This window comes from Lissotriton vulgaris, chromosome 6 (genome assembly GCF_964263255.1).
Source record: "Lissotriton vulgaris chromosome 6, aLisVul1.2, whole genome shotgun sequence".
NCBI lineage: Eukaryota > Metazoa > Chordata > Amphibia > Caudata > Salamandridae > Lissotriton > Lissotriton vulgaris.
Window position 1 is genome coordinate 1,855,508,788 of NC_141694.1, and position 27,712 is coordinate 1,855,536,499.

Consider the following 27,712-nt stretch of genomic DNA (forward strand, 5'->3'; position numbering starts at 1 on the left):
GCCCTTGCGTGCACGCTCTCAAAGCGCCCTTGCCCCACAATGCTTCGCACACAAATTAACCTGACTTCATCAACCTTGACTGATACCAGTTTCACTTGACTGTATAAATGTCTCGATGGGCTACAGTTGGAGGTCGTCTCTGCAATTCAGTGCTACCTATATGCACGCACACATTGCGACCCCCCTCAATATAGCCCTAGTGCACTTCCTACCCGCAGATTCATGCCCTGATCATGTAAACCACCCCCCCCTCTGATACATTCCCCAGCAATGTCCCTTTTCCCAACAGCGTAACTATGCAAAGCTCTCACCCAACTCTGCATACAGGACTCACCAACCAAACCATAACATTTCCCACCCATAGATGGGTGCACCCGGACCTCGCTGAAGGCAAGGAATATCACTTCAGGGTAACACTAGAGGAAGCAATGTACTTCATACATGATGACAATCGCCTCTACCAAGGTGTGATGTACCCTAAAGTGGTGGAACTAATGCACTAGAGCTGATGTGATGCTACAGTATTATCATGTACATATGATAGCGCATCATTTTCATTTGTATGGCCTTCTAGCGCTTTTAGTGATCAAGTGGTGCCCCTCCCCTCCCCCGTGGTGCCCTCCGTGCAGATGGAAGCTTTCTCACTGACCGAAGTCACACGCATTACAGTACAGGTAATCGGATCATGTATGGGTGGGTCTCTTCGGTGACGTGGTATAGCTACTCTCTAGTATGTGTGGGATGCTACTGCCAGTCCCTATATGATAGGTGTGAAGTAGTAGCGCAGCGAGGCCCGGGGATAGGTGTGGGGAGTTGCAGCTGGTTGTTTCCATACAGGTGTCATGTGGCACAGGGGTGTCTTATGAGCAGTTCTGACGTGGTGCGAGCAGACCGCTCTGGACACGGATGATATGGTACAGCTAGTCCCTTCCGGGTAGGTTTGACGTAGTGGTGCTCCTGTCCAGGCACCTCTGATGAGGTAACACTGGACCCATCTAGTGTGAGTCTGGTGTGATGGAGCACAGGTGGTCATCGCTGGATAGGCGTGTGCTGGTACACGTTGTACCCTGCGGGAGGTGTGTTGTGATAGAGGTACCCGGTGTTGTGATGGGTCCTTTCCTCACACGCAGATGTCTGCCATGGTCATGCTGGTGCACTTCAGGTGTGATTAAAGCTTCTCGCCCGCAGACAGGTATGACCTGGTCGCGCTGGTTCCCTAGGGTAGGTGTGACGTGGTACAGCTGGTGCCCCAAGGTGACTGTGCCCTATGGTAGTTGTGGTATGCTATTGGTCTGACCTGGTCGCGCTGGTTCCCTAGGAAGTGTGTGATGTGTCTCCGCTGATGCTTGGGAGTGCTGGGGGGGGGACAAGCGGTCACAGTCCAAGCCGGTACACTGGTGGTGTGTGTCGGCCACCATCACCCCCTCTGTATCAATGCCCCCCTTCAAGGAGGGTCCCGTGCTCCAGGTTTGAGCAGCCTTCGCCCCGTGAGAACCTCCGATCCCTTTTAATATCGTCAGAATGAAGTTCGAACTCAAGCGTCCGGCACCAGAGAGAGGTCTCTACGGCTGGGTGGATGCAGGCACACCAGTCAATCCTCTAGCATAAGGGATGGATGCGGTCCCGATTGGCGTAGCTAGCAATAGTGCACCAGGTGCAGTGGCTCTGGGCTCAAGGGTATTGAGGGATTTACAGCATCCCGGTTAGTAATTGTATTTGCTACCAAACCAGGTGTGCATTAGGGCCACACACCCAGCCTCACCCTAGTGCTGATAGAAGTCAGGGCTTGACGCAGGTGATCTGAGAGCTCTGTTGCGGAACAAGGGCCAGACTGAGTCAACCATTTTGTTTTACCTTCACCCAACTCAGTGCGCTAAGTCCGGGGCGTCGAGAAATCCCAAAGCTGCTTCTCTGTGTACACCGCACCAGCCCAAGAGCTGGGTACCATGAATGTGGAAGAGCTTTGACCGATACTTTCTATAGGCCGAGGCTCACAGCTGAACATTCGTTAATTTAACTATTATTTATTTATAGCATTTGTCAAGCACAACTGTCAGGATCGAACACATAACGTTCATGATAGAATACACTGAGCCTCGCTACGCCAGACACCACATTCATAGACCGGAAAGGAACCTGGAGCAACCTCGTGACCCCCGCTGCGAGCTTTCTGCCCCGGACGCCCCCGCTGCGAGTTTTCTGCCCCGGACGCCTCACCTTTGTCGTCCACAGCTTGAGATGCGAGAAGTCGACGGGCCCCGGCGCCATCTTTGGCAGAATGACCAAAACAAACCTCTGAAGAAAAAAAAAAAAACAACCTCCCACCGCCGCAATGACGTGCTAAAAGGGGCAGGATGAGAAAAAAATCGCCGGAACGCCCACGAATCTCCTCGCACAATGACGGACGCCTCTCTCTTCCAATGGCTATCCTCAATTTATGGAGCTAGCCAATGGAAGACAGAGGCGGGACAAAGCCCACATACTATTCTCATAAGATTTCACCTGCGTGAAACGCTGCTGCGCAGCTTTCGACAGGCGAAACCTAAAAAGGATTTTTGACATAGCACATGAGGGGCATCTAGGCATAGGTGCGACAGTCAGGAGGTTAGAAGAAAGTTTTTGGTGGCCTGCTTTGGAATCAAATGTTACCAATTGGATAAATGAGTGTAGTACATGTCTTATATCAGACAAGCATGGAAAAAATTCCAAAACTTCCTTTATACAATGTACCAACACCAGAAAAAGTATGGACAAAATTAGCACTAGATTTTGCAGGTCCGTTTGATCTACTCACTAATGATAAAAAATAAATTTTGGTTTTGGTTGATTATTATTCAAAATGGGTGGAATTTGAATTTTGTTCTTCAGCCAATTCTACTTCTGTGATCAACTTTTTGTCAAGAATCTTTAATACTGAGGGCTTTCCTAAAGAGTTGGTCACAGAGAATGGTTCACATTTTACTTCGACAGCTATGGAGAAATTTTTCTTTACTCATGATATTAAACATTTAAAGGTTGCATTATACTCTCCAGCAGCCAACGGCTTAGTAGAACGAATGAATAGAGTCATCAAAGAAGGAATGCAGACCGCTTTAGCTGAAAAAGTACCTGTTGATATATTTCTAAAAAAGAAGCTTTGGGCATACCTTATTACTCCACACATGACATCCGGAATTTCTCCTTTTAGGCTTTTAAGGAAAAGAGATCCTAATGGTACTTTGTGTCCTTCATGGATTAAGAACTTAAGAAAAAGTGACAACTCATGTATGGTTTGCACAGATAAAGAGAACATGCTTAAAAGTGTTTCTGTTAAACAAGCTGTTCAGAAGAAAAATTATGATGGTAAGAATTGCAATAATTATTGTGATTTTGAAATAGGAGACTGGGTTTTGATTAAATCTCCAATGAGAGTTAAGAAAGGTTTGTCAAGGTTTTCGCTTCCTGTACAAGTTTTGAAAATGTCAAAAGGATCCTTATTCCTTGGTCAAAAAGGTTGGTGGAGCAAGAGAATGTTGGTGAAATTATCACCAGAACAAGCTAGAAAAATTAATGATAAAAAAGAAATGTTACAAGATGAGTTACACTTTTCACATTTTTTGGATGATTTGGGCGTGCAAAAAGAGTTTTCTATTTGTTTGGATATTCAAACTCAAAGTGGTCAAAATCAAGATTCAGAAAATTCTTTTACTAATTCAATAGTGCCAAGTAATTCGCTATGTGATGATGTTACATGCTCTAGTACTGAAACTGTAAGACCAACACGTAATTGCTCTTTTCCTTCAAGGTACAGACACTTTTATGTATCTTGATCTTGTTTATTTGTTTGAAAGGGGGAGGGTGATGTAATATGTTGTACTCGTGTTCACGCGCCTATACACGCGCTTACCTTTGATGCACATGTGCTCATTGCGCGCACTTGTTACCGCTCGCACATGTTATGTTATGATTTTGACTTCATGCGCACTCTCATTGTTAGGTGCGCATGGAGTCTAATGGTAGTTTACAGATTGTTATTTATTAAATGTGTATTCTCGTGGATGCAGCCTGACTCTCTTGCATGGACGGTTAAACATTTCAGTTTGCCGTTTATGCTTCAGAGAGGAAGGACGCACTCCTGTGGTGTTGTAATCTTTTACTGGAATAAATCTGGTTTCGACTAACGTTTGTTTCCTGAGGATTATTTATTCCCTTTTTACCAACTTTACAGCGCACTAACAGACAGTTGCCTGTGCAGGTAGCCCAGGGCTGCACTCACTCTCGGCCATGGCCAAGTGTCTCAGGGCCTGCGGTCCCTCTGGTCCCCAGAAGACGCCAGCCCTGGGGAGACGAGCTCCAGTGATGGCCTTTCTGCGCTTAGTGAACCAGTGATGGAGGAGTGGACCCGTGCTGGCCTTTCAGGGGCTGGAGGTATCCCACAGAAAGAGGGTGTTTTGCCAGCATTTTGCAGTCCTGGCTCCACAGCTCTGTGGGTCTGGGCTCTGTTCCTCGGAGTTCCATTGCTCTTGCCTTGTCTGCCCTGCTGATGCTGTCATGGAATGTTCTCGCCCCTGTCTGTGGAACGCATGGACGTCATCACTGGGTTCTGATCTTGGTGCAGCTGGTGATGAGTGAGAGGCTGATAACAACATACTCCTGGTGGGGCTGATAACAACAAGAACGGTGATGGATTAAACCAAGATCTTTTGACTGGGTGTGAGTGCTTGATTGATTCAGATGCTCCGTCCATCACCACCCCCTTTTGTACCGCTTTTGGCCGCCATAAGTGTGGCAGGGTATGCTCAGACGTGAGTCGCTTGCTCACTTTGCCACTGGATTCAAGCAAGCCTGGCTGAAGACGGCCGGAATGCCAGAAACCGGTCCTCGGAAGCTTGTTTCCGGTCAAGGGAAGACATGGCTTGGCAGTTCGGGCTGGACTGTTCCCATGAGGCACAGGGTCAGACTGATTTGCATATGGGCATGTCTGAGCTGGGATGGCAGAGTGGGCTAAAGAACGGTGATGGATTAAACCAAGATCTTTTGACTGGGTGTGAGTGTTTGGTTGATTCAGATGCTCCGTCCATCACCACCCCCTTTTGATAATGAGAGAGCGCAATTTGAATGAAAAGTATATCTGTACCATATTCACAAGCATATCGCATAAACGTAGCACTTGTAATGTAAAGTTAGAACTTGTAGCGTAAAGTTAGCCGATGTAACCAATGTAATAGGAAATGTACTTGTATTTACATTAGAATACATTAGTATTAGAAAGGCCCGTATACATATAGGATGGGCTAATATAGAAATGTGTAGAAATGTTTACGAACAGCAGAACGTGCTAAACGGAATATATGTGTGTAATTATAAAGTGGAGAAAGAAGACGAAATGCAAAGTAAAGAAATGTGCAGACTATATAGCACTGTATAAGAATAAGAGTATAACGTTGTATTTTATGGATTCAAGTATAATCAAATGATTTGCTAATTCAAATATATGTGTGTTAAAAGTCATACTGTGTAGAAGAGTTTGTAGGAATGTTAGCATAGTGTGGTCATGTGTGATTTTAACCTAACTGACCAAGAGTTCGCAGGAGTGTAGTCCGCTGTATATAATTTAGTGGGCTCACAGGAATAGGGGATAGCCTTGATCTGTACGTGCGAGCCAAGAGTCAAAGGTCTTGTTAAATTTAAGGTGACAATGCTAGACGAAGTTTATGGCCTAAGTGAGATAAGAGACGCTTGGAATTTGGAGTCTTGTTTTAAGTGACCATTCACAGGACCAAACGAGGTTATGATCACAAATGTAATGAATAGAGTTCTGATGAGGTGATAGACTTTGCTCTGAAAGTGTCAACTGGAATGTCAATGAGGTTACCAGCAAGAAGATGAAGATGGCGCCTGAGAAGCAAGGTCAACTTAACGGACGACGCAAAGAGACGAAGCTATGGAAAGAACTAGAATGAGATCATGTGAATGTGTATGTGGTGGGCGTCAAAGGGGCGTTCCACCTATACTGTGATTGTGTATTTAGGGACAGCACCCAGGGGAGAAGAGCAGCACAAGAGCTCAGCGCAGAACAGAAGAGAGATAGCAGAGCGCAAGAGAGCAGTAGGCCGAGGACCCTTAGAGAGCGGATGGGTAGGCAGAGAGGGTACTGCGTCTCGACATAGGTTACCATTAGAGGCTAAGAGAGTTTGAACTTCTTTTGGAAGTCAAACTGCTGACACCTTTTTAGGGTAAAAGGATTTGCTAGTAGGGATGTCACCTAGCATAGAGTAGGGACAGATTTAACTTGTTTATTCTCTTTTTGTAGATGATGCAACGGATCCACTTTGTGTCTATGCTTTTTAATCTGTTGATTCTGGAATTGATTTTAATCGTTTTCTTTTGTAGACTTAGGTTCTTTAGGGAATTAATGTTCCTTTTAGTTCCTGTATATTTGTTGAATCTTATCCTGAGAGGATTGTATATGCACTTGATTTTGATTTTATATTAAACTTTTAAACTTCATCAGTCGTAAGTGGTTCTTCAGAGTTGCGTCAGTCTATGGGGTTGATTTAACCTATGGGGGTTTGCCTTTTACTCAATGACAGATAATAATCGATCCAAATTAGAAGAATGAGATGGGTATCTAGGTAATCAGAAAAGGTATCAAAATCTCATTCCCCGCAGTTGGTAGCAGAGAAAGATGGTTTTCTTCTTGAGGAAGGCAACCTAGGTCAGGTCTAGATTACCCCAAGGCCCCTAGTCATCGACGACCAGAAGAAGAATTCCTGCCGAAGAAGGTGCTGACGGTGCGAGAGAAAAGCAGCAGAGTTGGTCGAGAGTGAGTATAAGGGTCATGCGTTGCCAGATTGCGGTGTTTTATGTTGTACCTGTGTTGTAATGTCAAGCGGAGTTGAATGCCTGTAGTGTGATTGAGGGAAGGTTGTGAGCGCGCGCAACCGGATAAAATCTTAAGTCCAGAGAAGGGCTTAAGTGGTTCGGGTGTATCGAACACCCAGAGTAATTGTCTACCATTGTAAAGGGGGTCATGAGGTACCATTGATCGCCCGCAGGACCGATGATAGGGGGAATGTTTGAGTGAGTGTATGAGTAACGGACGCTGGTCGTACGTTTACTGTGTGTAAGTAACCTATCAGTTAAGGTGAGCGTCTGAAGTGAGAGGAAGACGTCTCGTCAGTTGAGGTGACAATTACAGTTAGACTGTGGACGTACAGTCAAGAAAAGTGATCGCTTGGACGGAAGTAGTCATTTTTCGGTGTATGAATGAGACGTATGCAAGACCGCGAGGCAAGCTGAGAAAGGAGGGGAACTGCTGCAGAGGGGACGAGTGACGTCAGCGTAGAACCGCGCTGGGATTGGCCGGTCAGCGTAGAACCGCGCTGGGATAGGCTGGTTAGCGAGAGCCGCGCAGGGATTGGTGGTTTGTTATCGGGAAGTAAATAAGGAAGAGAAATAAGGAAAATCGTAGATTCTTGAAAATGAAGTGTTTTAAGCGTTTAAGGGCGATCTTTAAGAGAGATAGAGGAAACTCGTATGCAGGGGAAGAAGCCCCACCAGAAGGCACACCAGCTTATTATATGGCAGTGAATGTAGGCTTACACTCAATACTATGGATCTCCGAGTGGAGTAAGCTAACAGAAGGAAATGAGGAACTGACGTTCCCGAGATACGGGACGTTTAGGGTAGAAGCATTGAACCAACTGAAAGCGGTAATGCTCGCAACGAGACCTCTACCGAGGCCAACACAGTTCGAAGCCCTTAGTGCGTGGTTTAGAGTGGCACACGATAAGAGCTTGAATAGACGCCAAGAAAGAGTGAGACGATCGGTAAAAGCAGTGCAGGATGCTAAATGGGACGATGAAGCTAAAAAGTGGAGGGTGCAAAAGATAGAAGCAGACAAATTGTACCCAATGCTAGAGGCTACGGGAGAAAAGAAACCTCTAGAAGAAGATGAGGATAGCGAGCCGGATGAGGATCTGATAGAGAGGCTATTATTAGATAGACCACCTCCGTACAACAGAGAAGCCGAAAGTCCTGAACTACAGCAAGGGGACGGAGCTAGGTGGGGGGAATATAAACCGCTCCCCACATCAGAGTGGGATCCCAAGAAAGGTGAGGAAGTACCTCAATTTAGTCCCGTACAGAGAGTAGTAGGACGACTTGTGGTCCAGAAGATGCCAGAAACGGAGCATGCAAGGTCGTACCAATTGCCGGATGCTCTACAAGTACCTGTTACCATAGGTCCTATAGTGTCAATCTACAACCCAGAGGGAGCCCAGCAGGAGGAACAGGCACGATGGGACAGGGAAAGGGCAGAGATGGAAAGTAGGAATAATACGATCAATTCCCAAAGGCAGTTGCTAGCACCAAAGAGTAGGAGTACCCCATTGGATTCGGCAACGGGTCCCTGGATAGAACAGGGGGGTCAGAGAGGACATATGGATTTGAGGGGACCGAAACCGAAATCCTTTAAGGAACTAAGGGAATACTTGAAAGAATGGGATGCTGCCGTAGAGACTCAGAATAAAAGAATAGAAACAGAAGCAGAATGGAGAGATCAGGATAACAGGATCCTCTCTCACTGCGGAGCTGGCGAAAGCAGCCCGGAGTGGGAGGGAGGGAGTCAAGGAAGCAAAGGAGATACTTGCCATACCATCAGTGGCAATAGACAAATGTGTGAAGACAAGAGCACAGGATGTGGGGGAGTGCCTCGCCCCATCCTTAGTGAGGGAGAAAGAAGGACACAGGAGTACCGAGATAGTTACAGGTGCCCTCACCATGCCCCGGACGAAAATGTGCGACATTGGAATCACGAGAGTATAGGGAGTCGCGAAGGGTCTCGCCATACATCCGGTGATCACGGACGAGATCGCGGGAACATGGAGGACCGTGAAGGACCTTATCGTTTATTGAGCGACACCAGACAGCAAGGGAGTTGCAGTGATATAGAACAGAACGGAGGATCCTATCTCGCACCTAAGGAGTCCGAACCGAAAAGACAGGATGCAGTGATGGGAAATAGATCATTGTTCCACCATACCCCAAGGGAAGATGGGAAAGCTTGGGATCTAGAGTGGTGGGAACAAAGAGAAGCAAGAAGAACTCCTCATAACTCACCTGTACCTAGACGTAGGACTCGTAGTGGGGGTGAGAGGGATGTAAAAGAACCACCTAGGAGTGAGGTACTGAGAGCTGAGATAAAAGCAAAACGGCTTGATGTAATGAGTTTAAAATCAGATTTAGAGGAAATAATAGACGGCACATTACCAATGGAAAGGATAGAGCTGTACGAACCGGATGAAATACTGTTTATGTCTAAGGACGTTACTCGGAAAGCGAGGTCAGTTCATGAAAAATTATCTGAGTTGACAAACAGGTATATGATAGACCTATCACGAACTAAAGCTTTACAGGGTAACCATAGGCTAAATTGCACGGATCAGGATCTAGATGAGCGTAGGACGATTGGGCTGAAAATACACATAAAGGAACTGATCCTGAGTATCAGATTGTGGAGGAATTTGGATAAATGGGAGGAAAGATGGTCTAAGAGGGGATCCGTCAGAAGGAGTACACTTACGAGGTCCCCAGATGGAGAGCTAATGCGAATGGAAGCTTTCCCTTTGCGAGAAATCGCGAACGGAAGCTACGTGCATGTGCCCTGGAGTAGGGGGGATTTAGCGGCATTTACCAATTCCTTTCCAAAGCTAAGGGAGAACCCCGTTGAGTGGTATAAGCAGGTAGAGAGGTTCGTGAAGATCTCTAAGGTGCTGTGGGTTGACTTGAACACCCTGTTTGACATTGTAGTACCCGGAGATTTGTGGACGGCGTGCAAACTTAATGTCGAATGGCCCATTTGTGAACCCGAGAGGGATCCCCGGACAAATGGTCCATCAGAGAGAGTCATGGAAAAGTACGAGAGGGTAATTGCATGGTTAAAAGAGAAGGTGCCGTTGCAGGACATAGACTGGGTTAAGATAGATCGAACAACTCAGGAACCTAAAGAGACCGTTCACGAGTTCTATGAGAGATTGCTGAAAGCATTCAAACAGTACAGTGGATTGGACGTGATGGATCCTAAGGACATAGGACAGTTTGTGTCGAAGTTTGTCCTAGGATTGAGACCAGACATATGCTTAATGATTCAACAGCATTTGATCTGTTGGCAAAACAAACCTTTAGATGAGATTCTGAGGTATGCGAGGTACTGTAGCGATGAAATAGATTCAAAAGCAAAGAAACTTAAGGAGAAGCTGATGCTGGTGCAGATGCAATCAGCGGGAAAGGGTGGACAGCGACAACAGGGAACAGGAACACTAGGAAAGAAACAGAATAATCAAAGCAGAGATGAGGAGGAAAGACCGAGACCGAGGATAAATATCGCGACGCTGAAAAAGACAACGAGGTGCCATCAGTGTAACGAGGTAGGACATTGGAGACGCGAGTGTCCTTATAATGTCGAGACGGGGGAATTAGAACAGGAGGAGGATGAGGTTCAAACCAGCATGGTAAAGGGAACGGGAGTCCCGAAGGGAAAGTTTATCAAAGGGGGGACTCAGACTCCTCGAGCCCCATTCCCTCAACCGCCTCGCATTGCAAATGGAGGGAAAACCTATAGACAACTGCCACTGTTCGTAGGAGGAGAAGAATGCTACTACGTTGATCCCCTTACGGGACAACGAGTGAATAGAGAAGAAGACTGTACTCTAGGAGCAGCCCTGGAGGTAGATCAGAGAGGACCATACGTAGAAGCTGAAGTAGCTGGATGTCCTACGACCTTTTTGGTGGATACGGGGGCCACTCGATCCACTTTGAGATCAGCGGTAGTCCCAGGTCTGCCAATGTCGGGAGAGACGATTCAGGTGGTAGGAGTCGCAAATAGGAGAATGACGAATCCTCTGACAGAACCAGTGTCAGTGAAGATAGGAAATTACAGTGATGAACATCAGTTTGTGATTTGTGATTCTAGCCCTGTGTGTCTGTTAGGAAGAGATCTGTTGTGTAAATTAAACTGCACAATATATTGCACACCTGGAGGAGTAGAAGTGCAGACTAACGACGATGATGCCGATTTTAAGGTTGTAAACTCGCAGGAATGCGTGGAACTATATCCTACCTTAACGGTGGAGGAGCTTCCACAGGATTTGAAGGAGACTGTGTCAGCTGAGGTGTGGGATTTTACTGGAGAAGAAATAGGACTGATCAAAGGAGTAGAACCGGTAAAGATCATGGTAAAGCCCAACGCCGAATATCCAAGAACACCACAATATAAGTTGACACCGGAGACGATTGCAGGAATAAAGCCTGTGATCGAATCCATGATTAAACAGGGAATACTGAAGGAGATCGTGGGAAGTCCATGTAACTCCCCGATTATGGGTTTGCAGAAGCCTAGTGGAAAATACAGAATAGTGCAGGACCTTCGAAAGATTAATAATATCGTTGTTTCATGTTGTCCAGTGGTACCGAATCCATCAGTGATATTGTTTCAGATACCGTTCCAAGCTGAATGGTTCACAGTGATAGACTTGTGCCAGGCTTTCTTTTCGATTCCTTTAGATGAGGAGAGCCAGTATCTGTTCGCTTTTAAGCTGGAAAATCGCGTTTTAACATGGTGTCGTATTCCCCAGGGGTATACAGAAAGCCCATCGATTTTTAACCAGCTGCTGAAGAAAAATCTTGAAAGTCTAGTACTGCCTATGAACTCGGTTCTGGTCCAGTACATAGACGACCTACTTGTGGCGTCAGAAACTGAGGAAGCTTGCAAAACAGACACCATCACCTTACTAAATCACTTGGCCGAGAACGGACACAAGGTGTCTCCAAGTAAATTGCAGTATTGTCTGACCGAAGTGCAATACTTGGGCCATAGGATTGAAAAGGGAAAACGGAAGGTGTCTCCAGACAGAATAGAGGCGATCATGAAAATGAATGCGCCTAAGACACAAAGAGAAGTCAGGATGTTCCTAGGCATGGTAGGTTATTGTCGACAGTGGATAGCCAACTTTTCACTGAAGGCAAAATCTTTACTAAAACTGACGCACAAGGGGGTGAGTGATCCGGTACCATGGGACAAAGATTGTTTGATGGCATTTTTGCAGCTGAGGGAGGACTTGTGTCGTGCCCCGGCTTTGGGAATGCCTGACTATGAGAAACCATTCTTGCTTTACTGCTGCGAGAGAGAAGGTTGCGCTTTAGCAGTTTTGGCCCAGATACACGGAAATGCGCGTAGGCCAGTTGCGTATTTTTCGGCTACATTAGATCCAGTAGCCGCAGCGTTGCCTGGATGTCTCAAATCCGTTGCTGCAACAGGTGTCAGCATTGAAAGATGTGAAAATGTGGTTATGGGACATCAGTTAGTGGTGTACGTACCGCATTCTGTGGAATTGTTAATGACCAGGACCAAGACTCAGCATCTGACGAATAGCAGGCTCACACGCTACGAGCAAGTCATATTGGCTGCTGAGAATGTGACCCTGAACAGATGCTCTGTTTTGAATCCTGCTACTTTGATGCCACTTCCAAATGATATTGATGATGAAATTTGTACAGATCATGACTGCCTTGATGTGACTGAACTATGCACCAAACCGAGACCAGATATCGTAGATGAGCCATTGACTGACCCCGATGAAATATTCTTTGTTGATGGTTCATGCGTAAGAGACGATATCGGTCAGCTGAGAGCAGCATATGCAGTTTGTACAATTACGGGAGTTGTGGAAGCCGCCTGCCTGGAAGGAGTACATTCCGCTCAGGTAGCTGAAATCATTGTTTTGACCCGTGCCTGTTTGGCAGGCAACAAAATTCGAGTCACCATATACACCGATAGCCAGTATGGTTTCGGGGTAGTTCACGACTACGGGCAGTTGTGGTCTCAAAGAGGTTACATGACCTCCTCGGGTTCTCCCATTAGGAATGGAGAATTCGTGAGATTATTGTTAGAAGCATTACAAGGACCAACAGCTATTGCGGTTGTCAAATGCGCCGCGCACACAAAAAATAAAGACTTTGTGTCGCAGGGCAACCGATACGCAGACGAGGTAGCACGTTATTGTGCAGAACAGGGGTATTCTCACACCAATGTAGAAGTGGGGGGAATACAAGAAAGAACTGATTTGACTATGTTGTTAGACACTGTAGATACGTGGGATGAACTGAAGTGTGTTCAGGAAAATGCACCAGATGTTGAGAAGAAAGCATGGGAAACAGCAGGTTGTACCAAAAGTGAGATGAATTTTTGGATTTCTGCAGATGGGAGAGCAGTTTTACCAAACGAACTTGTTAGTCCAATGGCAAGGAGATTGCATGGACCAGCACACATAGGTAGAGATGCCATGGTGAGAGTATTCAGACAAACGTGGTATAATCCGAAGTTTAGAGTAGCGGCAGAAGCAGTATGTCAGCGTTGTGCGATCTGTCAGCAACTAAACGTAGGGAAAAGAACACCAGTCACATTGAGTCACATAGGGAGGTCTGGGGGGCCTTTCAATAGAATGCAGCTGGATTTTATTGAAATGCCCAAATGCAATCGACTCAGATACGTTTTAGTGATTGTCTGTATATTTTCCAGATGGGTTGAAGCTTATCCTACACGTAGGTGCGATACACTCACAGTAGCAAAATTGTTGCTTAGAGAGTTAATACCGAGGTTTGGGGTGCCATCCTCTTTGGAATCGGACAGAGGAACTCACTTCAACAGCGAAATAGTGAAGATGCTATGTTCAGCCTTGAGCATAGACCAGAAGCTCCATTGTAGTTATCGACCAGAAGCTTCGGGGATTGTAGAACAAATCAACAGCACAATAAAGTCCAGACTTGCCAAAGTTTGTTCATCGACATCCCTGAGTTGGCCTGATGCACTTCCATTGGTTCTTATGAGCATACGTAGCACACCAGATAGAAGAACAGGTCTCTCTCCACACGAAGTGCTAATGGGGAGAGCTATGAGACTGCCATCGGTTCCGACTGCAGCATTGTTGAACATCACCGATGATTTGATCTTGGACTACTGCAAGGGACTATCTGATGCCATTCATTCTGTGTCCCTCCAGGTCCAGGCTGCAGAGGTTCCATCAGCACAAGACCTGTGCCATGACCTGTGTCCAGGGGACTGGGTCCTTGTGAAGAAGCATGTCAGGAAGAACTGTCTAGACGTGCGCTGGCGAGGACCATTCCAAGTCATACTGGTTACGAACACTGCAGTAAAGTGTGGAGGCTTGCCCAATTGGATACACGCCTCACACACCCGAAGAGTTCCAGCACCTCTGGAAGAAACAGCTCCTCTCTCGGATGAAAATCCAGCAGAAAGCGGAGAAGCCACAGAGTGGGAAAGTCAAGCTGTAGAGGTGATTGAAGAGGCTGAACCTGTGTCGGAGCAGGCTGATGACGGTCAAGACACCAGTGAGACCGAAGCTGTCTCAGAAGAGGAAAGTAGCTGGGAGTTCGAGTCAGATACCGAACAAGCTATAAGTGATCAAGAGACGAGTCCAAGAACAAGGAGCAGGAGGACAAGGAATGGAGAAGCTAGTTGGCCGGAAAGAAGGAGAAGGTCAACCTTGAGAGCAGATCCAGAGAGCACCCTTGTCCCGATCGCTGAAGATTCAGATCAAGACGAAGAAGCTGCGGATTCAGGTTCTGAGAGTCCGAGAAGATCAAGGAGGGTACGTGTGCCCTGCAGAAGATACGCCACCCCAGAGTGGACTTATCTAGCAGATGTCTTGGGGACAGAGATCTGGGAGAGTGAGAGAAGTGCAGGTGATCAATCTCGATCCAATTGTGGCAGTGGAGATATGGATGTTGACGCCTGGAATCGAGACTGAGGGGTTACTGACTTTCACACTTCCCATTCCCCTTTACCTAAGTCGGATCAAAGATCTAGTGCTGAATCGATTAGAGTTTCCGACTTTGGGTCATCAAATACCAGCACAAGAAGAAAAAGTCATTCGTTTGGAACTATTGGAACATGTTATTAGAGCTGCAGGTACGAGAATAATTTTAGATGCATAAAGACTTTTGTGTTTAAGCTATAAAGAAGAAGATAACCTAGCGCCGAGTGGAAAGAAGAATAAAATTAGGGATTACATTTAGAGGACGGAGAAGGGTTAGGGTTGTCTGTTGCTAAAAGATAAAGAGACATTGTTGTGAAAAAGAGACTTTTGTTGATTAAGAACGCTTCACAGACTGAGAAATCAAACAAAGAAAATAAAGACTTGAAAAAGAAAACTTTTCTTCGAAAAAGAAAGAGCTACATTGTTTGATAACATGGAGAACGGCAACCCAAACCGAAAAGCCAAATGCATAATAGGTACACTAATAGCAGTAGTAATTTTTCTTATCATTACAGTAGTTACCATATCATACATAGTAGGACATACAAGCGTAAAGGAGACAATAGATGTAAAGCCTGTAACGACTTTGAAACCTGCTCTTGTTGAGAAGAAGGAGGAGAGCAATGTAAACCGTGAAAAGGCGTTACTGGCAGATGAAGTTCGTAGATTACACGTAGACGAGTCGCAGGGAAATTTTAGATCAAATGCATATGCCAAGCTATTGTATGAGTATATCGATGCCATGGAGGCCAAAGATTGTTACGTTTGTATGCAATTGCCGGCTTCTGTAGATGAAGGTATCAGATATCATCATCTCCCACTGACATATGGGATAACATGTAGTTTATTGCTTAGTATATTTTATGGTAGAGAAGGGTTTGAGTACTACTTTTCAAATTATGATTCGGTACTGCCTGAAGTCCCGAATTATAAACAAATGAATAAGTGGGACTATTATAAAAAGGAAGATAGACTAGCAAAATTCTTTCTTCCTTGGGATACGTTAGATACTTCATATGCACGCAGAAATAATCTGACTTGCAAAGTGTCAGAGATTGAGAAGAAATTCATTGGACAAGTAGATGACAGATATAGGAGGCAGAAGATTCTAAAAATGTCAGGACAATGGAAAACTGATTGGACCGAAGAAGAAAAAGCACATAAAAAGAAAGGTAGCAATGGTCCAATAGCTTTGGATAGAACGCAGAAAGGAAAGTTATGTTTAACTCGAAGCAAGACATATTATGAGAGTGTATTTGTAGGTGAAGTTAATTGTGAACATGCCTTTAGGTTAGAGTATTATACGAAAGATTTTATGAAAGAGATGCAAGCGATTCCTAATGTATATTTTGTATGTGGAAGAAATGCCTATGTAAAACTGCCTGACAATTGGTATGGTTCGTGTTATTTGGCAATTGTCTTCCCCAAAATATATCATGCAAAGGATTTAGAGATCATAGAAGGAAAGGCTTCGACAAGAGCGAAAAGGGAAGTAGGAGATGCTGAGGTAGTTGGAGACATATTTGGAGCAATGTTTCCTATTTTAGGTTTGGTACTTAACGATGTTAAAATCAGGAGACTAGCTACAGTTGTGGATAGACTGTCTGCAAGTACTGCAAGGTCATTGATGCTAGTAGAGGGAGAGATGCAGTCGATTAGAGCAATGGTTCTTCAGAACCGTCTTGCTTTAGATGTTCTGCTAGCAAAAGAGGGCGGAGTCTGCAAGGCTTTGAAGGTCCAAGAATGTTGTACTTACATTCCAGACAATTCAAAACCACTTGAGAAAGTCATACAGAACATTACAGAGATACATCAAGAAATCGAAGATTTAACAAAAGTAAATGTTTGGGAAAAAGTAGGTCATGGAGTGGGAAAGGTTGGAAGTTGGTTTGCCAATCTAGGTAAAAGTGTTGTGTGGTATATATTGAATTGTTTAAACAATTAGAGCCTCACCTATATATAAACACATCCACATCAAAAACCACCAGGAGTAGGGACCCCTCCTTGTTAATGTCCCCAGGGATTTGTCAATGACATAGATCCAAAGGTTAGGATGTGTGTAAATACCAAAAATCACACAGGACCACTCTTACTTCATCCACCAAAAAAGTGTGAAAGATAGAGAGAGTACCTCACGGTAGCACCACCCGAGGGGGTTCCCGGTTAGTAATTACCGGTATACCCACTTCTCATCATTGGCCACTCTCTCTATGTGAAAAGACAAAAGTGCACTAAGAAAGATAATAGTGCAGACGTGAGAATAGTGATGTGAAAAAACACAAATAGTGACAAACGTCTCACCACTAACACATAATTTGCAGTGTACAGAGAAGATGTACAGACCCCTAACCAAACACACAAATAATATATAAAAGTGTGGTAGGGTTATGCTTGCTTTACCGTTTTATTCTGATGCAGCAGAACCCCACTTCTTAAAAATGGTAAATATGTACCATAACTCTTTTCAATCTCAAGCCGACATGTTTCATCGCTGCTAATTTAGCGATTTCATCAGGGCAATGAGGGGTACAAAGTTCTCAGTCTTTTCATGAAGTTTATGGACCTGTGTGAGGAATAAAAAGGAGAGACGCAGAAAGTGCGTCATTCAAACCCCTACATATGGGGCATCACTGGAGCAGATTGTTAATGACACGCAATTTAAAGTAAATTTACCTTGAGGGTGCTACGTTAGCACATACCAGCACCACTCAAACGGGGGCACCGTGTTAAGCATCCACGTGTCCCAACATGTGACCGACAATAATCACAGCCACCTGTACACATGGGGAAACAAAGATTGCACACGTTCACCCTGATGTTTCCATAGATACAGGTTGCTGTCACGTTATAGCCAGTGTGGAATAAGCTACTCTAGTCTTAATAAACACGACCACTTGGTCCACCACCCATTCCAGGGGAGAAATATCCGTATGCCAACAAGGGTTGTTAGAGGGAAGCTCCCGCTTAATGCTCTATTTGAAATTAGAACTTCAATTGTGCGGTATATATTGAAACCTGTATTAATAATATTGATTTGCATAATTACATTGTTGGGGTTAGTGAAACTGTACAAATGGTATAGGACGAACCGGTTACAAAGATCCATGAGAGAGCAAGAAAGGAGATTAGCTGCTTTACAAGATCAACAGTATAAAAGTTTAAGAGCTCTCGAAACGATAAAAAGAGGGAAACTTGTAACTAGTTCTGTGTAATGCAACATTCAAATTGCAATTAGTGATGACCCCTAGAGGTCATCAAAGGGGGGAACTGAGAGAGCGCAATTTGAATGAAAAGTATATCTGTACCATATTCACAAGCATATCGCATAAACGTAGCACTTGTAATGTAAAGTTAGAACTTGTAGCGTAAAGTTAGCCGATGTAACCAATGTAATAGGAAATGTACTTGTATTTACATTAGAATACATTAGTATTAGAAAGGCCCGTATACATATAGGATGGGCTAATATAGAAATGTGTAGAAATGTTTACGAACAGCAGAACGTGCTAAACGGAATATATGTGTGTAATTATAAAGTGGAGAAAGAAGACGAAATGCAAAGTAAAGAAATGTGCAGACTATATAGCACTGTATAAGAATAAGAGTATAACGTTGTATTTTATGGATTCAAGTATAATCAAATGATTTGCTAATTCAAATATATGTGTGTTAAAAGTCATACTGTGTAGAAGAGTTTGTAGGAATGTTAGCATAGTGTGGTCATGTGTGATTTTAACCTAACTGACCAAGAGTTCGCAGGAGTGTAGTCCGCTGTATATAATTTAGTGGGCTCACAGGAATAGGGGATAGCCTTGATCTGTACGTGCGAGCCAAGAGTCAAAGGTCTTGTTAAATTTAAGGTGACAATGCTAGACGAAGTTTATGGCCTAAGTGAGATAAGAGACGCTTGGAATTTGGAGTCTTGTTTTAAGTGACCGTTCACAGGACCAAACGAGGTTATGATCACAAATGTAATGAACAGAGTTCTGATGAGGTGATAGACTTTGCTCTGAAAGTGTCAACTGGAATGTCAATGAGGTTACCAGCAAGAAGATGAAGATGGCGCCTGAGAAGCAAGGTCAACTTAACGGACGACGCAAAGAGACGAAGCTATGGAAAGAACTAGAATGAGATCATGTGAATGTGTATGTGGTGGGCGTCAAAGGGGCGTTCCACCTATACTGTGATTGTGTATTTAGGGACAGCACCCAGGGGAGAAGAGCAGCACAAGAGCTCAGCGCAGAACAGAAGAGAGATAGCAGAGCGCAAGAGAGCAGTAGGCCGAGGACCCTTAGAGAGCGGATGGGTAGGCAGAGAGGGTACTGCGTCTCGACATAGGTTACCATTAGAGGCTAAGAGAGTTTGAACTTCTTTGGAAGTCAAACTGCTGACACCTTTTTAGGGTAAAAGGATTTGCTAGTAGGGATGTCACCTAGCATAGAGTAGGGACAGATTTAACTTGTTTATTCTCTTTTTGTAGATGACGCAACGGATCCACTTTGTGTCTATGCTTTTTAATCTGTTGATTCTGGAATGGATTTTAATCGTTTTCTTTTGTAGACTTAGGTTCTTTAGGGAATTTATGTTCCTTTTAGTTCCTGTATATTTGTTGAATCTTATCCTGAGAGGATTGTATATGCACTTGATTTTGATTTTATATTAAACTTTTAAACTTCATCAGTCGTAAGTGGTTCTTCAGAGTTGCGTCAGTCTATGGGGTTGATTTAACCTATGGGGGTTTGCCTTTTACTCAATGACAGATAATAATCGATCCAAATTAGAAGAATGAGATGGGTATCTAGGTAATCAGAAAAGGTATCAAAATCTCATTCCCCGCAGATAACAACATGCTCCTGGGGCGTGAATGTGAGGCCGATAACAACATACTCCTGGTGGGGTGAATGTGAGGCCGATAACAACATACTCCTGGTGGGGTGGATGTGAAGCTGATAAGAGCATACTCCTGGTGGGGTGAATGTGAAGCTGATAAGAGCATACTCCTGGTGGGGTGAATGTGAAGCTGATAAGAGCATACTCCTGGTGGGGTGGATGTAAGGCTGATAAGAGCATACTCCTGGTGCAGTGAATGTGAGGCTGATAATAACATACTCCTGGTGGGGTGAATGTGAGGCCGATAAGAACATACTCCTGGTGCAGTGAATGTGAGGCTGATAATAACATACTCCTGGTGGGGTGAATGTGAGGCTGATAGCAACATACTCCTGGTGGGGTGAATGTGAGGCCGATAAGAACATACTCCTGTTGCAGTGAATGTGAGGCTGATAATAACATACTCCTGGTGGGGTGAATGTGAGGCTGATAGCAACATACTCCTGGTGGGGTGAATGTGAGGCCGATAAGAACATACTCCTGGTGGGGTGAATGTGAGGCCGATAAGAGCATACTCCTGGTGGGGTGAATGTGAGCTGAAAATAACATACTCCTGGTGGGGTCCTCTCACGTCCCACGCTACGGAGCACCTTCACGCTCGGGCAGACGTGTCAGGGGCTCACGTCTGCAGTTCACACTTGCACACTCCCCACCACTGCTGTGGGGGCGGGGCTTGTGAGCTGGCGGCCCGTTGTCACTGCACGCTGTACTCCTGTGTGTGCTGTACTCCTGCAGGGCTGGTGCCGCTCCCTGAAGGATTTCACTACACTGGGACAGCGCCAGGGCGGGCAGAGGCCCCGCCCACCCTGGAGTCAGGCGCTCTGTGAGGTGTGTCTGTCTGTCTGTCTGCCGAGAGAGCGCTTCCTGCTCAGACTTGCGGTACAGATACGTGAGAGGACCGCAGCTGCCCTGCCCCCCAGGATGAGGGTCGCCCTGCTCCTCCTCCTCGCCACAGCCGGGCTCAGCATCGCATCAGGTGAGTGCCGCCCCGGGGGTCTCTAGAGACAGCAGCGGCGTGGACCGGGTGAGGGACCCTCTGCTGGTCTGATCTGGACGGTCTGGGGGGCGGTGCTCGTGATCCGTGTCCGAGAACAGCCCTCCCCGTCACGTTAACACTTACACCCGCTCTTCAAAGCCTGCCTGATTGCAGACCCGGGCCCCTGCATGATACTGTGGGACCCCGCAGGCTTCACGCGAGTCTGACTGGGGCAGATCCGGGTAGAACAAGGGTCCCAGAGGGGACGATCTGTACTTATCGGCTCTTTGAGGCACAATCACGCAGAAGGGGCAGTAATCCATAGACAAAAGTGAGGGGACTAACCAAGTTAGGCAGTGTACGGTGACATCACAGCGTGTGACATCATGGTTCGTGACATTCTCTGCACATGGCATCACAGGAAGTGACATCACAAGCCACAACTTTACAGGTAGTGACATCACAAGAAGTGACATCAGATGCTAAGACCTCACACGTTTAGCGGGTCTATCATGAGTACATTTGAGCACATTACCAGAAGATACCAGAAACACTCCTGATTTAGGCAGAAGACTCACGCTTTTGTAAGCCACATTAAACAATATTGTATTTTGTAGGAGTAAAGCAAGGATTGAACAAGCTAACTGCCGCCGGCCTTCCCCAGCAGGCGTCATATTCCACGTGCAGCACATTTCCATGTGGATGTGATTGCTTCAGCTGCCTGCGCTGTCCGGAGGTGAGACCCCCCTCCTATGCCCACTCAGCCCTCCCCACCACCTAATGTGTCTGTGGTGGGCACCCGCACTCACTGCAGGAGATTGGGGCTCGTTTTTCTCCACAGACCATGACAAAGCCAGAGAGAGACAGAAAGGGAGAAACGAGAAACAGACATAGGAACACAATGCTGAAGGCAAAAGAACCAGCAGGAATAAGCAGGTGTAGTAATGAAAGAAAAAGGTTATGGCTACTCTGGCATTCAGCAATGGGACCCTAAGAAAAAGTTTAGGGCTCTGCATTTATGTTTTTACAAATGACACGCTGCCCCTCCCCCCCTGCCCCAAATGCCACCTCCACATTTAGCAGCAGGCATCTCGCATGTTCTTATTGTTGGCAGAACTATTTCTAATCACCCCCCCATTCACCAGCCCAACCTGCCAGCTCACCCTGGAATCAGTGCCACCAGACTGCCCACACCAAGAGTGGACCGTACACGTCACAGTACGAGGGATCGGCTCCACATGAAAAAAAGTGTTCGCTGCCGTTTGTCCAAGGTTGAGAACGAAATAGTGATCAAGCTAACTCGCAGGAAAAGAGAACTTGCGATTCCAGTCCCAACTGGCACTTTTGGGAAAAGATTGGCCTTTGAAGGGAAATATTTCTAGTTTGTATCAAAAAACTATTCAAGTGGGGATATGTCGGAGCATCCACATTTATAATAATCCACATTTGTAAAGCGCGAACAATCAGCCGTAGGGGTCTCTAGGCGCTGGGGGCCGTCGGGAAGATTAAGCAAGCTATTGCCCAGAGTCACATGGTGCTGGGCTAACCTGCCATGGGCAATCGAACCGTGATCCCTAGATTCCGGAGTCAGTTGCCCTGGCCGCGGCGCCACACCTCTTCCACTCGAGCTTCGAGCGATTCCACAAACTTTGTCCAGTATCAGAATGCACTCTAGACTACGCTCGCTAATAAGAACTTTGGGCCAGATGCATCAAGCGAAATGCGCTCGCAAAAGGGCCAGATTCTCACAATCTGGCCCTTTGCGAGTGCAATTTTTGCATTTGGGATGCATCATCCCAAATGCAAAAATCGCAAATAGAGAATTCGCTAAATTGCGATTGTTTGCATTTAAGGAATCTCAAATTGAGATTCCTTAAATGCAATGCATGAAAGTATCAAAAATAGCGAATTCGCTAATAGGGCACGCAAATTACCACGAAGTACAACTTCATGGTAATTTGCAAAAACTTTGAAAAATGCACTTTTGTGCATTTTTCAAAGTTTCATGTTGCGCACACACATGCCCTAAGGGCATGTGTGTGCGCAACATATGTGCACAGATCACATTCAGGGGTGTAACAGGGTGTCCTTTGGACACCCCTGCACCCTTGAACTCGCAATCTCAATTTGCGAATCGCTAATTGCGATTTGCAAATTGAGATTGTCTTCCCATTCATTCCTATGGGCCTCTAGGCCCATAGTAATTAACGGGGAGGTATTCATTAATTGCGACTCGCAATTTGCGAGTCGCAATTAAGGAATTCTAAGGAATCGCTATTTTTATAGTGATTGCTTGATGCATTCCATTTTGCTATTCCTTATTAGCGATTCCTTATTTTTCGCTAATAAGGAATCGCAAAATGGATGCTTGATGCATCTGGCCCTTTGTCTGCCCTAGACATGTTACACGGCCAACACGGTGCACAGGAGATGGCCTGCTTCACCGACTTGTTTACAATAACACTGGCCCGAGGGCTCGTCTATTCGCTGTAAACTCAACCTGCAGGAGTAAGCACACATGATCTTTCATTTCAGACATAGCATAACTCTGAATTACATCAGATCCAAGACCCAAGCGCATCATAACAACACAGCTACCCTGTTTTATTGGTTTATAACCAGTGGTCGAAGTGGGCGGAATCTGAGGGGCACGACGTGCCCATACTTAAACATTTTTAGACAAACAGTTCCTCTACGATTTATGAAAGGATAACCGTCTGGGACGGTTAAATCGACAGTTGAAATGCTTCAGCTGAGGTGCACGAGAGGGAGTCTCCTGTGGTTTGAAACCAATGGAGGGGCAGACCGCTAAACAAGCCTTCTGGCCAGGGTGCCTGCTTGCCTGAAAGAATGGTAAATGTGCGCAACTAGTCAATGTGCAAATGTAAAGGGTGCCCTGGAGGATTACTCTTTCGAGAAGTGGGCTGTTGCCCTGTGCAATGCTGTGACCTGAAGGTGGCGTTTGCCTATGTGCGCTGTTACGAACCCCACATGCCAGGAGGGGACCGTGGTGAAGTGAGATGCCTGTTGTGAAGGAGAAGCAAGCCATTACCCATGTGGAAAAGCAATGATTCAACTACCCAACAATCCAGGAGCACCCTGACCTGCCAACAGATTCAGGGAGGTTTACTGTAGGCGGAGCAGAGCCTCTACTGTAGCATCGAGACGTCTGCTTCCCGCCGGGCCGTAGATGTGTGCGGGGCTTTCCAAGCCGCCACACCAACAAGAGCGGGTAAGACTAAATACTGGGCCGCCAGGCCTCGGGCCATCTTGCTTTGACTGACATGTTGCAGGTGAAGGCACTATGACTTTCAAAGACTTCTTCTTTTTAAGGCTCACTAGCGGGGCCTAGCTGGCACATCACCTCATGTAAATGGGAAATAACCATGACTTTTTGACAGGAAAATGGGACTCGAGAGCTGACCCAGGGAAAGCAAGTGTCTCCACCCTAAGAAGGCTGTGTATATTATTTATTACCAGCCCGTCCCGACATTGTCCGGGTATGATTTGCTGCCGTCCAGTAGTATATTGTTTTGTAGGTTTTCGTTTTGATAGCATTTCTTATCTGTGACAGGCCTCTGAAACACTCCGATTCACAGTGCACTGCTGATGTACTTAAGAGTGCACGTTCAGTAGTGTGTGAACTCGAGTTTCCCTACTTTATTTTTCCTTGCAATATTATATAGCGCGAACTCGACAACACGGCATGAGCACAATTTACATTACAGAAGAACACATTCAATTGTGGTAGGCATGGGGAGACAAAGCGATTTGCCTGGAATCACAGGATGTTGAGCTGATGCAGAGATTCCCAGCTCTAAAGTTCGCAATTCTAGAACTTGTGGCGGTAGGTGTGTCTAAAAGTGTATGTCGGTGCTGGCCATCAATGAGAGAGACCTGTGCATTTTTCAAATCGGTAGTTAAAAAATATGAGTATGTTGCTGGAGATGTGGGCCACCGTGCCACCAATGTACTTGCCGGGGGAGCGTGAACACCCATCATTCCGCAACTTTCTTTCCGCATACTTACATTACGAAAGTACCATGACTCTGCAATGCCATTATAATGCATGGCATTACATTTTATGTGCTTTTACCACGCATACATTTACAACGAAATTCGTTGTAAATACATGAATAGTAAAAGCATGTTTATTTTTTATGTTTGGATAAGGTAAGTATGGGTATAGGGGTATATGTGTTGGGGTACTGAGGTATATGTTTTGGGGTGTTTGGGTATTTTAAGGGTTCAGATATAGTTTTGGGTTATGGGGTATAGGGGTATTTTAAGGGTTCAGGGCTAGGTTTGGGTTTTGGGGTACAGGGGTATTTTAAGGGTTCAGGGCTAGGTTTGGGTTTTGGGGTACAGGGGCATTTTTAGGGTTCAGGGCTAGGTTAGGGTTTTGGGGTACAGGGGTATTTTAGGGTTTAGTGGTAGGTTTAGGTTCTGGGGTACAGGGTTATTTTTATGGTTCAGGGCTAGGTTTGGGTTTTGGGGTACAGGGGTATTTTAGAGTTCAGGGGTAGGTTTGGGTTTTGGGGTATAGGGGTATTTTAAGGGTTCAGGGCTAGGTTTGGGTTTTGGGGTACAGGGGTATTTTAGGGTTCAGGGGTAGGTTTGGGTTTTGGGGTAAAAGGGTATTTGTAGGGTTCAGGGCTAGGTTTGAGTTTTGGGGTACAGGGGTATTTTTAGGGTTCAGGGGTAGTTTTGGGTTTTGAGGTACAGGGGTATTTATTGGGTTCAGGGCAAGGGTTGGGCTTTGGGGTACAGGGGTATTTTTAGGGTTTAAGGATAGGTTTGGGTTTTGGGGTACAGGGTATATTTATAGGGTTAAGATGGGTTAGTGTTTAAGGGTGTTGGGATATTTTAAGGAGTAAGGGTGGGTTATGATTATGGGGTGCAGGGGTATTTAAAGGGAGCAGGGTGGACACCCGGAGCTGGAATGTACAGAACCTGGGAAGAAAAAACAATGAAATATTGGGCACAACGTTCGCTTTTTTTTCCCGTAATCCCGCTCCCCGCACACGCCCATGCCCCCTGCACACGCCCACAGCACACGATATGAGACACGGCATGAAGGGCGGAACGTACCACACGCCCCCAGCGTTTGTTACGCCCCCAGCACATGCCCACAGCACAACGCAGACACGCCCACAAGGGACTACTTTGCTGGCACAGTTCTTTTACCTTTTAAATGTATATGGTGGGTGTCTGCATAGCCTATGTCCTTCTGCTGCAACTGCCCTTTCCAACTCTGTATTGGGTGTTGTGATTGGTGCTGTGGTTCCTGAGATTACCTGCCTCCAAGGTTTGGGCTCTCTCTATTATATTAGTATAGATACACACAATGCAAGGATGGCTGTATGGAAATGCTCACACACCAACCATGTAATCCCTGCTTGACTGACACACAGTAACACAAGGCAGCGCAAAGCGCTGCATGGCATTTAAAAAAAAAAAAATATATATATATTTACAAAGGCACACACAAACTATCAAATGAGGCCATTTCCCCTTTGCATGTGTGCTGAAGTATACATGTAAAGAGGAAATAATGAATAGAAATAAAGATATAACTCCTTGTTACGCCAGCCTCAGGTTTGGTGCAAACCCATGCTTACAAGTAAATATGGGTTTGCATCAAAGTACATGGGTGGATGCTTGGAAACGCCCAGGCACCACCCAGGTCATGCCAACATTTCACAAAGCCGCACAAACAGGATTTGTGTAGCACTGTAGATCCCACAATAGATTTTGCTTCAGAGTTGTGCCAGAAAAGTGACGCAACCCTGATGCGAAATCTGGGCCTCAACGTACACATTTATTTTTAAAACTGTGTCACAAAGAAATTGGCAACAAGGGGAAACGTGACGGTAAAGCTGCTCTGCTGTATTGGTTGAAAAGTCTGAATTACTGGGATTTCAAGTGTTATTTGTAGTGGGAGAGAGCAACACATCTGACATTCTTACAGTGCGCGCATACCTCATATACACAATCTCGCCCCTCTTAAGGACCTGTGAAGTGCGACCAAGCGGTGTGCTTTTGTTTCCCTTCTGCTGCATTACATCTAGATGTGAGGCTACAGGCAGCTACCAGCCTGGATATTCGAATAAATGGAGGTCTTCAATGGCCCCTTAAATTCAGCCTTTGTTATGGCCCAGCTGGAACTTGAGATACCAAAGGCCCCTCCCCGCCTGCACGTTGCTGCTCGGAACAAAAGTAGACAATGAGCAGGCGCTGCTGAATGTGTCCCGGTGTTTGGAAATTGCACTAGCTTGAGTTCAGATTATTTTTTAGTGGGGCCTACATAGCTGCCAAGGTTTCAGATTGCTTATGTGTGACATTTTCCTGATTTCATTGTAATTATGAGTGACATTCAACGGCCACAAGTGACATTTTCTTGTGAGCAAAATCAAGAAATGAAGACAATGGAAACATATAAATATCAGAAATCACACCCATTTGGGCAACAAGAAACTCATAACAAGATCCTAAAACTGCTTTAAAGCACCAGAAATTGATGGACACTAACCTAGTAAAAGCAGTAACTGTCACTAAACAAAACGCTCCAGCACTCCATTTTTTCGGATGAGTGATCTTGCCATTTTTATTTTGCATGAAAACTCTTGGACACACAAATAATTCAGCCCCAGAATTGTCATACTTGTAGGAGTGCGATGGTCAGTAGTTCCGTTGCCACTATAATTGGCAGCATAGTAGGAGCAGTGTGTAGTGTAAGCTGCTGTGGCCTCCTGACGAGAGCCCGGACACAATTTTTTTTTTCTCCAAAAAAAGTTACTTTTACAGAATAGGGTTTTTTATGGGAAGTTCCTCTCTACCTGCCTGTTGTTTTTGGCACTGCTACTGGACTTGCTACAGCCGTTCAGATGGTTCGTGTCAGAGGTGGGGACTGGTTCATACAATGCTGGGCGAGCCGTCACTCTTACTAAGCCCCATCACGCCAACTGATCATCACACACTTACACCGGCCTAGTTTTTTCTAGAGCCGCTCAATTACTGCCAATATCCA

At 45.6% G+C, this 27,712-nt stretch overlaps 1 long non-coding RNA gene across 2 annotated transcripts in view; it reads left to right on the forward strand.

The window, feature by feature from the left end:
• Positions 1-20,374: 20,374 nt before the first annotated feature.
• LOC147709656 (uncharacterized) overlaps positions 20,375-27,712 on the forward strand; it is a 33,399-nt gene continuing 26,061 nt past the window's right edge. The window contains exon 1 of one of the 2 annotated variants that reach the window (XR_015296711.1): positions 20,375-20,682. This is a non-coding gene — a long non-coding RNA (uncharacterized LOC147709656). The remainder of the gene's footprint in view (positions 20,683-27,712) is intronic. The other variant, XR_015296712.1, reaches the window with a different exon arrangement.